This window comes from Neofelis nebulosa, chromosome 3, assembly GCF_028018385.1.
Source record: "Neofelis nebulosa isolate mNeoNeb1 chromosome 3, mNeoNeb1.pri, whole genome shotgun sequence".
Lineage (NCBI taxonomy): Eukaryota > Metazoa > Chordata > Mammalia > Carnivora > Felidae > Neofelis > Neofelis nebulosa.
In genome coordinates, this window is record NC_080784.1 from 196,449,802 (window position 1) to 196,464,701 (window position 14,900).

The 14,900-nt window shown below is 43.1% G+C and overlaps 1 long non-coding RNA gene across 1 annotated transcript in view; it reads left to right on the top strand.

Annotated features, from left to right (window-relative positions):
• Positions 1 to 14,900, top strand: part of LOC131507809 (uncharacterized) — a 65,166-nt gene that overhangs the window by 36,258 nt on the left and 14,008 nt on the right. The gene's annotated exons all lie outside the window — the stretch shown is intronic.

Sequence of the window (14,900 nt, forward strand, 5' to 3'; positions counted from 1 at the left end):
GATTATTATTGTTCCATGGGTGATCATTTACTCATCTGTTCTTTCTTTCATATAATAAAAGAAGCTAGGGGTGCCTGGGTGGCCCAATCTGTTAAGCAACTGACTCTTGGTTTCGGCTCATGTCATGATCTAATGGTTCATGAGTTTGAGCCCTGTGTTGGGCTCTGTGCTGACAGTGCAGAGCTTGCCTCAGATTCTATCTCTCTCTCTCTGCCCCTTCCCCCCTTGTGCTTGCTCGGGCTCTGTCTTTCAAATTAAATAAACTTCTAAGCAGCTTCTGTCACATTTCTGTCATTTAATCTCTGCCTCATTCCTGCAAAGTAGGTCTTATTGGCCCATTTTAGAGCCAAGGAAATTGAAGTGTAGAGAGGTTAAGAGAACAGCTGAGGTTACAGAATTGTATCAGAGCGAAGATTGAAAATCAGTTTAATGAATTCCAAAGCATTTACTCTTTTTCACAACATGGGCTATTTATTGCTTTTGAATATTCTTATTGTCTGGCCTGTGTTCCCTGACCTAAAAGTTAAAACAAATGGTGTTCTAAGAATGTGCCAATTTTAACTGCGAGCCCTGGGAATAAAGAAAAGACTGTCCCTTCAGATAGGGTTTTTGCATTCCGAGACTCTCCTGGGGATGTTTACATGGGAACAGCTGACTTTTTTTTTTAAATGTTTACTTATTTATTTTGAGAGAGAGACAGAGAGAGGGAGAGAGCACGCTAGCAGGAGAGGAGCAGGGAGAGATAGAGAATCGCAAACAGGCTTCTCGCCAACAGCACAGAGTCAGATCTGAGGCTTGATCTCACAAACCGGGAGATCATGACCTGAGCTGAAGCCGAGAGTTGGACGCTTAACTGACTGAACCACCCAGGTGCCCTGAGAACAGCTGACTTTAACGCCAGGTCAGGTGAGCTAAAGTGAGCTGCCCATCCCAGTGCCTGGGGGGACAGTGGAAGAAGTCACTGGTTTGTTCTTAGGGACTTGGGAGGACTTCCTGGTGGAAATGGTGTTTCAAGTTGTACCTTAAAGGAAAGACCAGGTCCTGCTGAAGGGCCTGCTGGGCAGATGGTTCAGGAGCAGAAGGGGCAGGGAGGAGGCCCATATAGCACAAATGGGGGTGTGGAGTTTTTCATGGCAAAGGGTTTTGTGAATGGACCTCCTGGCAGATGGGCTGCACGGAGGTTTGTAGGCGGGTGCTGATGTGTGGACTTCTTTCTGTGAGGACAGGGAGAGACAGAGGGATGTGCTTAAAACCTCTTAGCCTTATAAGACCTGTTCAAAATTTGGGTTACAATGGGGTCATAGGTGAGAACGTGGCTAGCCTTCCAGATTCCATCTCTAATGGAAAATAATTTAAAAAGTGTCCTTTAAGGACAACCAGAAAGGCCAACTTTGTCTGCATACCAAAGGCAGGTTTTGCTATGCAACCTCGCATAATTTACCCTGAACTTCGAACCTCAGCCTGCCCCTTGGTGCAGGATTCATAGTTCCTCATAATTCCTCAATAGCACCCACTATCTAGATCCTGGGAATGGGGTGGCTAAAAAACTTTCCTTTTATAGAGAGATCCCCACAATACAAAGATGAGCAAGCGAAGAAGAAATTGTGACTGGTAGAATGTGCTAGGAAGAAAATAAAACACAGGGCTATGACCGAGCATGATGGCGGGGGTGGGTGGGTGGGTGTTCAGAGATGGTCAAGAGAATTAATGTGTGCATTTAATTTGATTTGGAAACACAGGCCCTCCCCATAAACTGTAAAATACTCCAGAGTGTGTAAGCAATGCAAAAGAGGGTCTGTCTTTGACTCCTATTCCCCAGTCTCCTTTCCGGAGACAAAAACCAAAATTGGTTCCTTTGTGTATTTTTGCAGAGATATCTTCTGATCCTGTGCGTCTGTGTGTGAAAACACTGGCGATACTGGGGTGCGTGGCTGGCTCAGTCGATTAAGCGTCTGACTTCAGCTCAGGTCACTATCTCGCGGTTCATGAGTTCGAGCCCCGCGTTGGGCTCTGTGCTCACAGCTCAGAGCCTGGAGCGTGCTTCAGATTCTTTGTCTCTGTCTCTCTCTGCCCCTTCCCCAGCTTACACTGTCTCTGTCTCAAAAAGAAATGAACATTAAAACAACAACAACTACACTGGTGATACCATTCTGTCTATACTGCCTGACATATAACATTTTCTGCTTTACGATTTCTTGGAGAACTTTCTATATCAGTAATAGACTTGCCCTACTTATTTTTAGCTGGTTTTACAATACTCCAGCACAGGTATAGAACAATGACCTCTAATTCCCAAATCCCCAAAGCCCTGAAAACTTAGTTTCACCCCATATTTGACACCCAAACTTATCTAGCAGCAAAAGTAACTTGAGCTGATATGAAAATATTTATCATTTTGGTAATCCCACTTGGCTTCCTGGGGTATGCTTTGGGAGAATGAGTATATATTTTTTTTAATTTTTTTTTTTTTTTAATTTTTTAACGTTTATTTATTTTTGAGACAGAGAGAGCCAGAGCATGAACGGGGAAGGGTCAGAGAGAGAGGGAGACACAGAATCTGAAACAGGTTCCAGGCTCTGAGTGGTCAGCACAGAGCCTGACACGGGGATCGAACTCACGGACCACGAGATTATGACCTGAGCCGAAGTCAGACGCTTAGCCGACTGAGCCACCCAGGCGCCCCGAGAATGAGTATATTTAATAGCTGGGTGCTGCTAAGAGTCTGCTGGAAATGCGAGTATATAACATACCTGGGTTGTATAACTTTACTAAAATAAAAAAAGAATCTGTATTCTGAGTCAAAACTGACTCTGAGGGTTCTGGGTAAGAAACTGTGGACATTTATTATTTCATTTAAACTGCCCCTACTGATAGACATTTTCATTGTTTCCAATGTTTGTTCTCACAAGCAATGCTAATGTGTACGTGGTTCCATGCCCATGTGTGTTATCCATAAGGTAAATTCTTGAAAGAGGAATCTTATGGGTCAAAGTATTTGTATTTATAATTTTGCTCAGTTTGACCAAACTGTTCTTATGCTCCCACTAGCACTAAGAGTATCAGTTTTCTCTGTCTGTAGGCTTTTCATGTCTGCAGCGTGCAATCAGCTTTCAGTCATCTGGTACTTCGTTAACTTGAACTCTCCATCAGCCAGGGCCACATGCTCCTGAGCTCATGAGACTTGGTGACCGTGAGGTTTAATGACACAAGGGTTTAATGATGAGAAGAGTAACTGGTGCTGAGCCTTGTTTGACTATCAGGTGGAGCTGACTGCAGCCCCACTCTTGGAAAATAGGCAGCCAGGTATCCTAGATGAGGTTTAATGACAAAGTCATGTGACTGCTTTTTTAGCCAACAAGCCAGATGCTAGCCAGTGATAACACTGTGGGCCACAAGGCTTGTCTGAAGTGAAATGATTGTCATTTATTGTTTTAGCAACTGCAGGGTTACCCTTGGTCATTGAATCAGAACACAAGTCATTGCCTATCTAGTCAACAATGCATACTGTTGAAGGTACATAAAGTCAGGAAAGGATCTGGGTTCAAATCCTGCCTTTGTGTTAATTTGGGCAAGTCATGTGACTGTCTAGGGATTTGGTTTTCTCACTTGCTTAATTGGAATAATACATTATTATTATTATTATAAGGATTAAGTAAGATGAATATATCATAGATACTTGGCATGTAGTAGGTATTTATCAGTAAATGGCTGGTTTTAATTTTAAACTCCGGAGCTATAAGAGGCTTTAGATACATATTAATTTTTAAACTTTTTAAAATGTTTTTTTTTTATTTCTTTTTGACAGAGAGACAGAGTGTGAGCAGGGAGGGGCAGAGACAGAGGGAGACACAGAATCCAAAGCAAACTCCAGGCTTTGAGCCATCAGCACAGAGCCTGATGTGGGGCTCAAACCCACGACCTGAGCTGAAGTCGGATGCTTAACCAACTGAGCCACCCAGGCACCTCTAATTTTTAAAATCCTGTAATAAAACGACAGGCCCATGACATTAGATTGTTGTAAAAGGTTGATCTGAACCAGGTGTGGTGTAAATGAATGAGTCCTAGGGAGATAAAAACCCTGGGGGAGCAAGAGGACAAAGCATGGCTGACAACCGGTCCGATCATCTACGGTTCCCTTGTCTAAAAGTGATCAGGCCTGCTGTTGGGGTTTTCAGCATGGATGTGCTTAAGCACAGGACAAGCTTTGGGTGAGGCTCAAAGTATGTGGTCTCAGAGAGGAGCAGAGCCAGAGGGTGCTGTCAGGCAAGCCACTTCCGTTGGTCTCAGTTATCCTGGGATGTGGGGATAACTTTACTTGTCCTAATACTTATTATTTGTACCTATGACTTTTAAATAAAAGAGTGTAAAGCAGGGACTATTCTCAACTACCCCGTTTTTCATCATGTCGGGCTAAATAATTAAATGTATACTAAATGACTGGATACCCCACTCTCACCCCCCAGTCCTGAGTCATCAAGTTTGTGATTTTTCAAAAAACCAAACATTTCTTTTTTCTTGAGCACTTTTACAGGTTCTTTGCACTACAATGGAAGGCAAATGGCATTGTTAGATGTCGTCTTTCACCAAGCACTCAAGAGTATAGTGGCTAAATTATGGAAAGAGCCTAAATGTCCATCAACTGATGAATGGATAAAGAAATTGTGGTTTATATACACAGTGGAATACTACGTGGCAATGAGAAAGAATGAAATCTGGCCTTTTGTAGCAACGTGGATGGAACTGGAGAGTGTGATGCTAAGTGAAATAAGCCATATAGAGAAAGACAGATACCGTATGGTTTCACTCTTATGTGGATCCTGAGAAACTTAACAGAAACCCATGGGGGAGGGGAAGGAAAAAAAAAAAAAAAGAGGTTAGAGTGGGAGAGAGCCAAAGCATAAGAGACTGTTAAAAACTGAGAACAAACTGAGGGTTGATGGGGGTGGGAGGGAGGGGAGGGTGGGGGATGGGTATTGAGGAGGGCACCTTTTGGGATGAGCACTGGTGTTGTATGGAAACCAATTTGACAATAAATTTCATATATTAAAAAAAATAATAAAGTCATTGGAAAATCTCTGAAAAAAAAAAAAGAGTATAGTGGCTAAGTATGCGTTCTGTGGAGTCGCTCTGACAAGACCCAAATCCCACACCTGACACTTACTTGTGGGATGGCTTTGGGCAAGTCATGTAAACTCTCTGTTCCTGCCTCTACTGCTCTGTATAATGAGAATTCTAATACTAAAATCAGTCTCAAGGGGTTATTATGAGGATTAAGTGAAAACCAGAGCAAAGCAAAATATGTGAAGCACTCAGAACAGTGACTAGCACATGATAAGACTTCAGTAATTGTTAGATTCCCCAACTGAGTGGTTACTGTGTGCCCAGCATTGTGTTAGACAATGAGATACAGGGGGTAGGGGCAGTGTTGATGGTCTGTGATTCTGTCCAGAACCAGCACCCCTCTTTGCTGAGTTTTGAAACAGTTGAGAAAAAGGCAAAAGAATCAGCAGAGAGAGGGAGCCAAAATGTTAGATTTATTATTGATAGTCTGTGCAGAAGAACCTACATTAGAGGGAGGTTGAAAATGGTCTTGCTAACTCCCGACTCCTGTCTTGGGCTTGGGGTAGCACCCCCTGGTGACGTTTGAGTCTACAAGCTGGATCCCCTAATTTGAATTACTGTTCTCACTGGTTCAGATTGTGAAGGGAAGAGAGATGCCAAATCCCCAGGGCTTGAGGCTATTGTAGATCAGCTCCACCCAATAAACCAATGGACTACTGCCAGCAACTATGTGAGAGAAGGTGGAAAAGGAAACCAGAGTGTGGGGGTCTTTCTATCTGCTAAAGAAGGTGCACGGTCTCTGCTAGATCGTGTGAAATCAGGGAAAGGGAGTCTGGCATGTCCTCAGAAAATAACAGTCATGTCAAATGATAGCTCTTCTCTAAAGAATTTGCATCACCATCATCTGAAGTTTTCTTCACAATCATCCCATAAACCAAATGGACAAAAAGAGAACTATCATGGAGGGTCCATGACTTCTCAGGCACTCTCTCAGTTTGCCTCATCTGCTCAAGGTCAAAGAGGCAGGACTGGAATGTTCCACATGTGACTCCAGGCATGGGAGGAGAGAGTGGCAGGCTCATGGCAAAACCCCACACCATATGATTCTGCGTTTGTATCCATGTTCTCTCCAAGATAATTATCAAAATTCACATTGTTTTGGTGCTAAAAAATGAGAAAAGGAAGAGTTTCACACAGCTCCTTTAGATACATTAAATCCTTCTATCCTTAAGACAACCTTTTAAAGAGACTCAGTAATCTGACATGCATTTTTGAGTGCCCACTCCATGAAGGGCATAGGGCATGGGCCCTTATAATGACAAGCAAAAGCTGACATGATCCCCTTATCTTGGGGGATGTTTCAGTCTTCATGGATGAGAGATGCCATCAAGAAGCTCCTGTGATAAACGTAAAAGGACAACTTGTGTGGGTCTCCAAGGGTCAAGAGACATATCTAGGAAACCGTATGATAAGGGAAGTGTTGGGGAGAGTATTCCAGACCGAAAGAGTAGTGCCTGCCCAAGTTGTGTGGCTGAAGTCGGAAGGCATGCCTGAGCATGCTGGAAAGCCTGCATGGCTGAAGGGAAGAGGAAAGAAAGGCAGAAGATATGGTTATCATCTGTCTCCACTTTAGAGATGAAAAACAACCTCAGAGCAGGGCATGGCTTACCAATATCACCACAAGGGAGTGGAAGAACAGTACCTAGAAGGTTATAATTAAATCTCAAACTCTGTCACACTCATGTCTTCCTCCGTGCTAAACTTGTCTTAGCAAGAAGAAAAAGTTGGCTGGGATGCCACCTTAATCGCCAGCTTAATTTCAGTGGGAAGGAAGCTCACAGGTGGATTGACTATTTTGTAATATCAGCACCAAAAGTCACCAAAAGCGCGTACCAAGAGCCGAATAGTGTTTCCTTCAGCCTACTTGCCATACACAACTAATGCACAACGGTGCCTTCTGAAATTCACAGCAGCCATATTTCTGTTTGTAATTTCTTTTTCCCTTCTTTTTCCAGATAATTTTTCAGAACTTTTTGAACACCGTGAGGAAGACTAGAAAAAAACAGACTGTGTACTGGAAAAGCAAGGGTACACACACACACGCACACACACACGCACAGAGTGGTAATTTCATTTATCACTACTTTGTCCTGTGACTTGGAGAGATTCCCTAATTGCTGCTCCCACCAAATCCCACCAAACCAGTGTGCTTAACAGACTTTAATAGGCGGCTGTGAGAATCCGCTAAAGCTAAAGATTTGGTGCCTTTCCTCCTCTCCAGTCATGCACCCCGGCACACATCTTTGTGCACGCATTTCTTGGGGACTGCACATCCCAGCAAGCCTAGCCCTGAGTCCCTCCTCCATTCTCAGTGTCCTTTTAGACTCTCCCCCTTATCACTCCTTGATTTCTTTTGTGAATGTCAGCCCCTTCTCAGGGGCTTCAACAAGCTCAGTAACTACAAAAAGCAGTTGTCTGAGGATAGAAATGTTGCCTGCATCGTATGCTTTTGCCACTTATTAGCTCTGCAACCTTGACTAATTCACCTGTTCTTTCTGAGCATTAGTTTTATCTTTGAGATATCACCTATTGTTCAGATTTTTGTAGGGATTAAATGAATTCAAACACCACAGTGGATGGTGAGTGGATGATAGTTGCAACTATGAATGAATGCCTCCGAGTCTCATGTTCACCACCTGTAAATTGAAGGTGTTAGACCAAATGATCTTTGCATCTTTTTAGGTCACAAGGTCTCTGATTCTTGGCCACTCATCATGCCTTGCGTCCTCCTTTGAGTTACTCCCTCTCTAACTCCATCACAGTCCATTCCAAACACAACAGGCTGATCGCAAGGCACTGTGAAAACCGATTTGGTTTATTTTTTTAAAAAATTTTTTTTTCAACGTTTTTTATTTATTTTTGGGACAGAGAGAGACAGAGCATGAACGGGGGAGGGGCAGAGAGAGAGGGAGACACAGAATCAGAAACAGGCTCCAGGCTCCGAGCCATCGGCCCAGAGCCTGACGCGGGGCTCGAACTCACGGACCGCGAGATCGTGACCTGGCTGAAGTCGGACGCTTAACCGACTGCGCCACCCAGGCGCCCCAAACCGATTTGGTTTATAGATGACATGGGTGCTCGTAGTGTTTCTCAGCATTAAGACTGAAATGACCCATGCTGAGGAAGAACCAGGGTTTCTGAAATTGTAAGTGCTAAGTCCCCAAGGATGAACATGTCTTTCTAAATTATAGAGCTAGGGGCAAGAAGTGACCTTTGAGGAGTTGGATCAGAGGAGTGTAGACTGTAGGAGCATTTGAGAGTATTAAACACCCCTTTGGGATTTGCTCCCAAATCTCCTCACTGGCCTGCTGCACTATTTTCAACCTAGGACTCAGGTTTCATTAGCATCGCTGACGACTCCTTTGGGCCTGCTTATCACTGTGCAAAGAAATGAGCATCTCATACGAAGGCAGGGCACAGAAATAGGAAGTGAATCAGCTTCAGGGCCAGGGGAACCAGGACTCTTCCATCCCAGCTCTGCCATTTACCTGCTGTGTGGCCTTCGGCAGATGATTCAACCTTTGTATTCGACATTTTCCTAATTTATACATTTGAGAATAATATTAGATATGTCTTAGGGGCGCCTGGGTGGCGCAGTCGGTTAAGTGTCCGACTTTAGCCAGGTCACGATCTCACGGTCCGTGAGTTCGAGCCCCGCGTCAGGCTCTGGGCTGATGGCTCAGAGCCTGGAGCCTGTTTCCGATTCTGTGTCTCCCTCTCTCTCTGTCCCTCCCCCGTTCATGCTCTGTCTCTCTCTGTCCCAAAAATAAATAAACGTTGAAAAAAAAATATTAGATATGTCTTAAAGTTGCTTTCAAGATTACTTTGTACACTGGCACACAACAATCATGCAAGATAGAAAGATAGGCTTTGTATTACTTGGTATGGCTTTGGCTGCATCCAAACTTAAACACAGCAGACAAGAGAAAGCAGTATGATGGGATGTTTACATGATGACCATTGTCTTCATTCAAATCCAACTTCTGTCATTTATTAGCCATCGTCATAGGCCCGTTTCTTAACCTCTTTGTGTCTTGTTATTTTCATCTGTGAAACAGGTGTAATAATAGATGTAGTTGTGAGGGGTAAATAAGTTAATTGTTATGTACAGTACTAGCTGACATATGGAAAGTATGATAAGTGATACCTATTTTTTATAGGTCTAGGACAGCAAGAAGGTGAACATACCTAGATTCTGAATTTGAATTATCAGCTCCAACAATGTCAAGAGTATGGGCGCCTGAGTAGCTCAGTCGGTTGAGCCTCTGACGCTTGATTTTGGCTTAGGTCATGATCCCAGGGTTGTGGGATCAAGTCCCATGTTGGGTTTCATTCTGAGTATGAAGCCTGCTTAAAATTCTCTCTCTCCTTCTGCCCCTCTTCCCTGCTCGTGCATGTGAATTCTCTCTCTCTCTCAAAAAAAAAAAAAAAAAAAAAAAAAAAAAAAAAAAAAAAAAAAAAAAAAAAGTATGGGTCAGAATTGTTGAAATTCCTTGTCTTTTTTTTTTTTTTTTCATGGTTATAAAATAGCTGCTGCTTGAGCTCCAAGCTTCAAGGCTTCATACAACACAACCCAAAACAGGGAGGGGAGGGATGATGGTCCAGGTTATTTTCCTCAGTCAGCTGATTTTTGTTTTTTGTTTGTTTTTAAATCCCCAGAAATTCTAGACTTCCTCTTATTTCTCATTGGCCAGGATTGGGTAATTGGCAAATGTGAATGAGATTCTGTGACATAAACCAGTCAGGATTTACCCTCTGGGATTGGGAAAATTGCTTCTGAATCAAATGAAAATACTGTTAGCAAGTATAAGGGGGACGTTTGATACTCAACTAATAGTATTAGATCCATCCTTATTTTAGAAATAATGACACAGAATTCAGAGACGTAAAGTGACCTAGCTAAGGCCACCTGGTTTGTGGGTGCCGGGTTCTAGATTGGAGCATAGATTCTGTGACCACCAAATTGCTTTTCCTCATTGCCACTTACAAGTTCTTTGTTAACTGGAAAGAACAACTAGAAGATGTCATGTATTATTTGGGGATTAAAGCATTACAGACCACCATTTTAAATGATAAATGTGATCTTTTGGAAGTGAAATAAAAATTTGGAACTAGAATCTTCAAGTGTGGTATTGTTAGTTCATTCAAGCTGCAATTCCTGGGTAGGCACTATCTTCATCTATCCATTTGTCCACCCATTCACCCATCTTTTCCTTCTTCCTTTCATCCATTCATCATCCATTCTTCCATCTTTTTATCCATGTATCCTTCTGTACATCTACTCCATCTATTCTATCTATCTATCTATCTATCTATCTATCCATCCACCCATACATCCATTCATACGTCAAAGTGTGTATGTATGTATGTATGTATGTATGTATCATCTATCATCTATCTATCCATCCATACATGCATACATAATACATCCAAGTATGTATGTATGTATGTATGTATGTATCTATCTATCTATCTATTTATAACTGTTTTTCATCCCCCCCTTTCTTTTAATTACTCATCCACTCAGCCATCTATCCCTCACTTATTGACTACCTTATTTTGTTAAGTGTTGGAAAATGTAACAGTGAAAAGAGCCTATTAATTATTCTTAAGAAATGCACATTCTATTTGACAAGCAGGCAGTTCCATTGTATTATATCCAGTACTAACGGGGTCTCCAATCTGTGTATCCATTGCCCAGGTTTTAAGTGACCTTCTGGGTTAGGCAGACAAGGAGTGCCTAGTGTGGTTCTCCTGAGACCAGCTGGACTGTGCAGGTTGCTCGGTGCATAGGCTGTGGCCCAGGAGAGCCCTACTTCTGATGCAGCTGTCCTGACATCCAGAACAATGTCTTTGGAATGAGCAAAAACTCTTGCAGTTCTTCAGATGTTTTAAACACCAAGTACATTTTGCAAAGTGTTCTCCCTTGAATATTTAAAATCATGTTTTATTTAAGGGAAATGACTTTCATAAATTTCTGACCCATTTGAGCTTTATATCATTGTAATATTCTTTAAGAGCCAATTCGTGTCCAATAAGGCTTTTCACCTTGTTTAATGATTTTTTAAAATTCTCTTTTCTTGCAATCAAAACTGTATAAGCCAATTCGAATGCCAAAGAGTTCAAGTTCAGTTCAGAGTGCTCAAATCATGAATCCTGAGAGAATTTTAAGTTGGTGAAATGAGTTCTGCTCATCCGTATTCAACTCTGTATTTCCAGCGATTAGCTTCGTGTGGACTCAATCCGAGGTTGTAAGAGCTAGACTTTTCACCGAATATTTGAAAACAATGTAGGCATACCTTCCCTTATACATATCTAACATGTCCTAAGCAGAGAAACTGGCTTATGTTACTAATTCTGAGCAACCAAGAAGGAAGAAAGGAACATGCACTGTGCTAATCTTTATTATGCCATGTTTCAAGTTGCTCTTATTTGCTATCTAGAACAGTCCTGGGAGGTAGATATTTTCTCCATTTTACTAATGAGGAAACTCAGGCTCAGAGATGTTAAGGAAATTGACCAAAGTCCCACAGCCAAGAAATGGCAGAAAATATTCTCAGGTCTTCTGAACCCAAGCTTTGAGGCTTCCTGAGTTTCGTCTCCTTCTGTGCCCCGCTGGCTCCATAAATTTCCACTAAGGTATGGCAGAGGTCTCCCTCCTAAGCAGTGTATCAGGTACTTAACATGAACACATTACCTTGCTTAATCTTTGCTGTAGCTCCCTTCTACAGTTTAGGAAATGAGGTCTCTGAAATGTAAATCCCAAGTTATCGAGCAGGGCCAGGCAGACTTGTGTCTGAGTCCTGGCTTCGACACTGTATTAGTTTCCTGAATCTGCTATAACAAATGACTGTAAGCTTGGTGACTTCAAACAACAGAATTGTATTCTCTCACAGTTCTTGAAGCCAGAAGTCTGAAGTCAAGGAGCCAGTAGGTCTACACTCTCTCGGGAGGCTCTAGAGGAGGAGTCCTCCCTTGCCTCTCCCTGCCTCTGGCTGCTGTTGGCATTCCTTGGCTTGTGGCCACTTCTCTGATCAATCATCACATTGCTTTCTCCCCTGTGTCTCTTCTCTGTTTCTCTTATATGGACACTTGTCACTTGATTTCGGGCCCACCCAAATAGTTCCAGAGACCCCCTCATCTCAAGATCCTTGACTTAAATCACATTTGCAAAGACACTTTTTCCAAGTGAGGTCACTTTCACAGGCTCTGGAGGTAAGGTCATGGACCTGTCTTTGTTTGGGAGCCACTTATAGCTGATAACTATGGGGCCTAGACCCTTCAACTGCCTCCCCAGAATGACAATGCCAACAGTACCTATCTCGGTGATAGAGAGGTGGTAGGTACTCATCCTTCACATTGTTTCAGCACTGACTTCTCTCAGTTCACAAAATCCTCATCAAACGTCTCGTGAAAAGCCACAGTGACAGGCGATTATAGCTTCAAAGCACACAGGCAGGTAGAAGATGTCATCCACAACGCAAATGAAGTGAACTCATACTTTATAGGTAACAATGTACTCCCCAACTTTGACTCCGAGAGTGCTCCTGTCTTGTATTCCTCCCCAGCCCCTCCACCTGTGATGTTAGGGAAGCCAATCCTAAAAGCTTGTTTGCTGTTCAGAAGGTGGTTTTGCTCTGAAACAATCTTTTGCCTGATGGCTTGAAAGATGGCAGATGCTTTCCAGAACTGATCTGAGGCTAATAAATGTTCTTGACTTACATCACCACCTGCAAGCCCACAATACAACCTCACTTCAGTGGAGAAGTATATGGGTTCAGCCCAAACAACCAGGAAAATTGTGTTTTCACAAACTTTTGGAGACAAAATCTAAGAAGGGAGAATCTTTGTATCGGGGGTTAGTGTGAACCAACTCTGTAGCCTTAGAAACCCAGATCCACAGCAGCATAAGGTGACCCAACCTGTCTCTCCTTCCTCTCTTTTCTTCCTTCCTTTGCTTCCTGTTTTATCTTTCATCAAACCCCTAGAATCCCTTCATCATATGCCAAGACATGGGTTCAGCCCAGGAGGTATGTGACATGGGCTCAGAATCTAGAGCAGAGAGAGGGACACGGGTAAGTGGTCACCCTCTGAAACTATAATAGAGGATGTAGGGAGTTTTGGGGCAGTGCAACACTGGTCATGTCTGGGGGCAGAGCAGGGACATTGGGACTGGCTTACAGTGTTTGAGTTTGATCTCGAGAGATTAAGAGTGCAAGCCAGGCAGAGGGAATGGTGCATGCAAGGGCCCAAAGGCAAAAGGTAAATGCCAATCTCAGGGAAGGTGGGCCCTTTGATAAAATCAGAGGATAAAACCATAGCAGGAATAGGACCTGATGAAAAGACCAAGCATGCTGATTTATAGGTTAGAAAGCTTAAACCTTATGATCTGACTTGGTTATTGCAATGATCTCGTGAAGCAGATGAGGAGACTGAGGCTCTAAGAAATGGCATGATGGGCCCAAAGCCAGAATTTAAAGTCTAGCTCGAGCATTCCATTTTCAGGGGGTATGGGACACCATGTTATAGCTGCCTTTATTATCTTTGGGGAGAGCCATTTTTATGGTGGAGAGTGAAAATCAGGAGATAAAGCTTTTAAACTCTGTTTTAAGCCAGCAAATGTGTGGAGAACTTCTGTACAGACAGCCCACCAGAATGTCAGATATGAGGAGACCAGGAACTCTCGCAGGTGTCTTTGCTCCTCCAGACCATGTCCATCTTTCTTTCTCCCCTGTGCCTCAGAAGACTGACCTGTTTGGACCACGTTGATGGGTTCCCTCACCTTCTGAGTTCTGAGTGGGTTTCTCCAACAAGGAGTCCTGGCAGGTGGTAGGTGGTAGGTGAATGATGATGGGGTATTTATTCTCCCAGTCTCTTTCCTTAAGGTTACTCAGTGTGGGCTGCATCTCTGAGGACACCGTTGAGAGGTTGTCTCCACGCAGTTACTGACCTTTAATGGGGCTCAGTTGCCTGTCTTTCTGGAACTAGTGTTGGTGGCAACTGTCTGCTATGCAAAACCTGGCTGCTCTACCAGCACCTTTTATGCTTTATCCTCACCCAGCTCTCCCCAACTGAATCCTTCTGCTATGACCCATTGTGAAGGAATCCTTTGTTTCCTGCCATGACCCTACCTGATGCAGTGGTGGGGTTGGGGGACACCTTCATTTTCCAGAAGGAAAGCTGAGTCTCTGAGAAGCAAGTGACCCATCTATTGTCCCATGGATGGTTAGCGATTCTAGAGCCAAGTCTAAAATCCAATCCCATGATAATGTTTCCTTACCAACTGGTTTTCTCTTTACCTTATTTTCCCCTTCACTCTCTTTGCACAGGTCTATTGCAAAATTAAGTCGATAATCCTAAATCTGTATTCTATTTCTCACAGAGGTTTCCTGAGTTGCATAAGTCTCAAGCCCTACACAGCCCAAAGCCTTCTCTCTGCATTGGGAAAGAAGTGTAGACATGTATTTGAATGAACTATGAATCTTAGCTTTAAGCTAAGGGAGAAGGCCAAGGCTTAGTTCAGGGGCTCCAGCACTGGAAAACCCACTGTGACTCTTATGAACTTATCCTTTGGCTTCTACGAGCAGCCTGCCTGCTCCTACCTGTTGCTTCCCCTCCTTCATGCCTCAGGTGGTACTCTATGTTCCGGCTGCTGTGGATGATGCGATGGCTGCTCCTTCTATTATCATGTTGCTAAAGAAGCACAAGCATTCTTCTGATTTTTTACTGTTAGATTTAAGATAAAAGAATAATAACATCAAAGTCTCGGATCTTCAGGG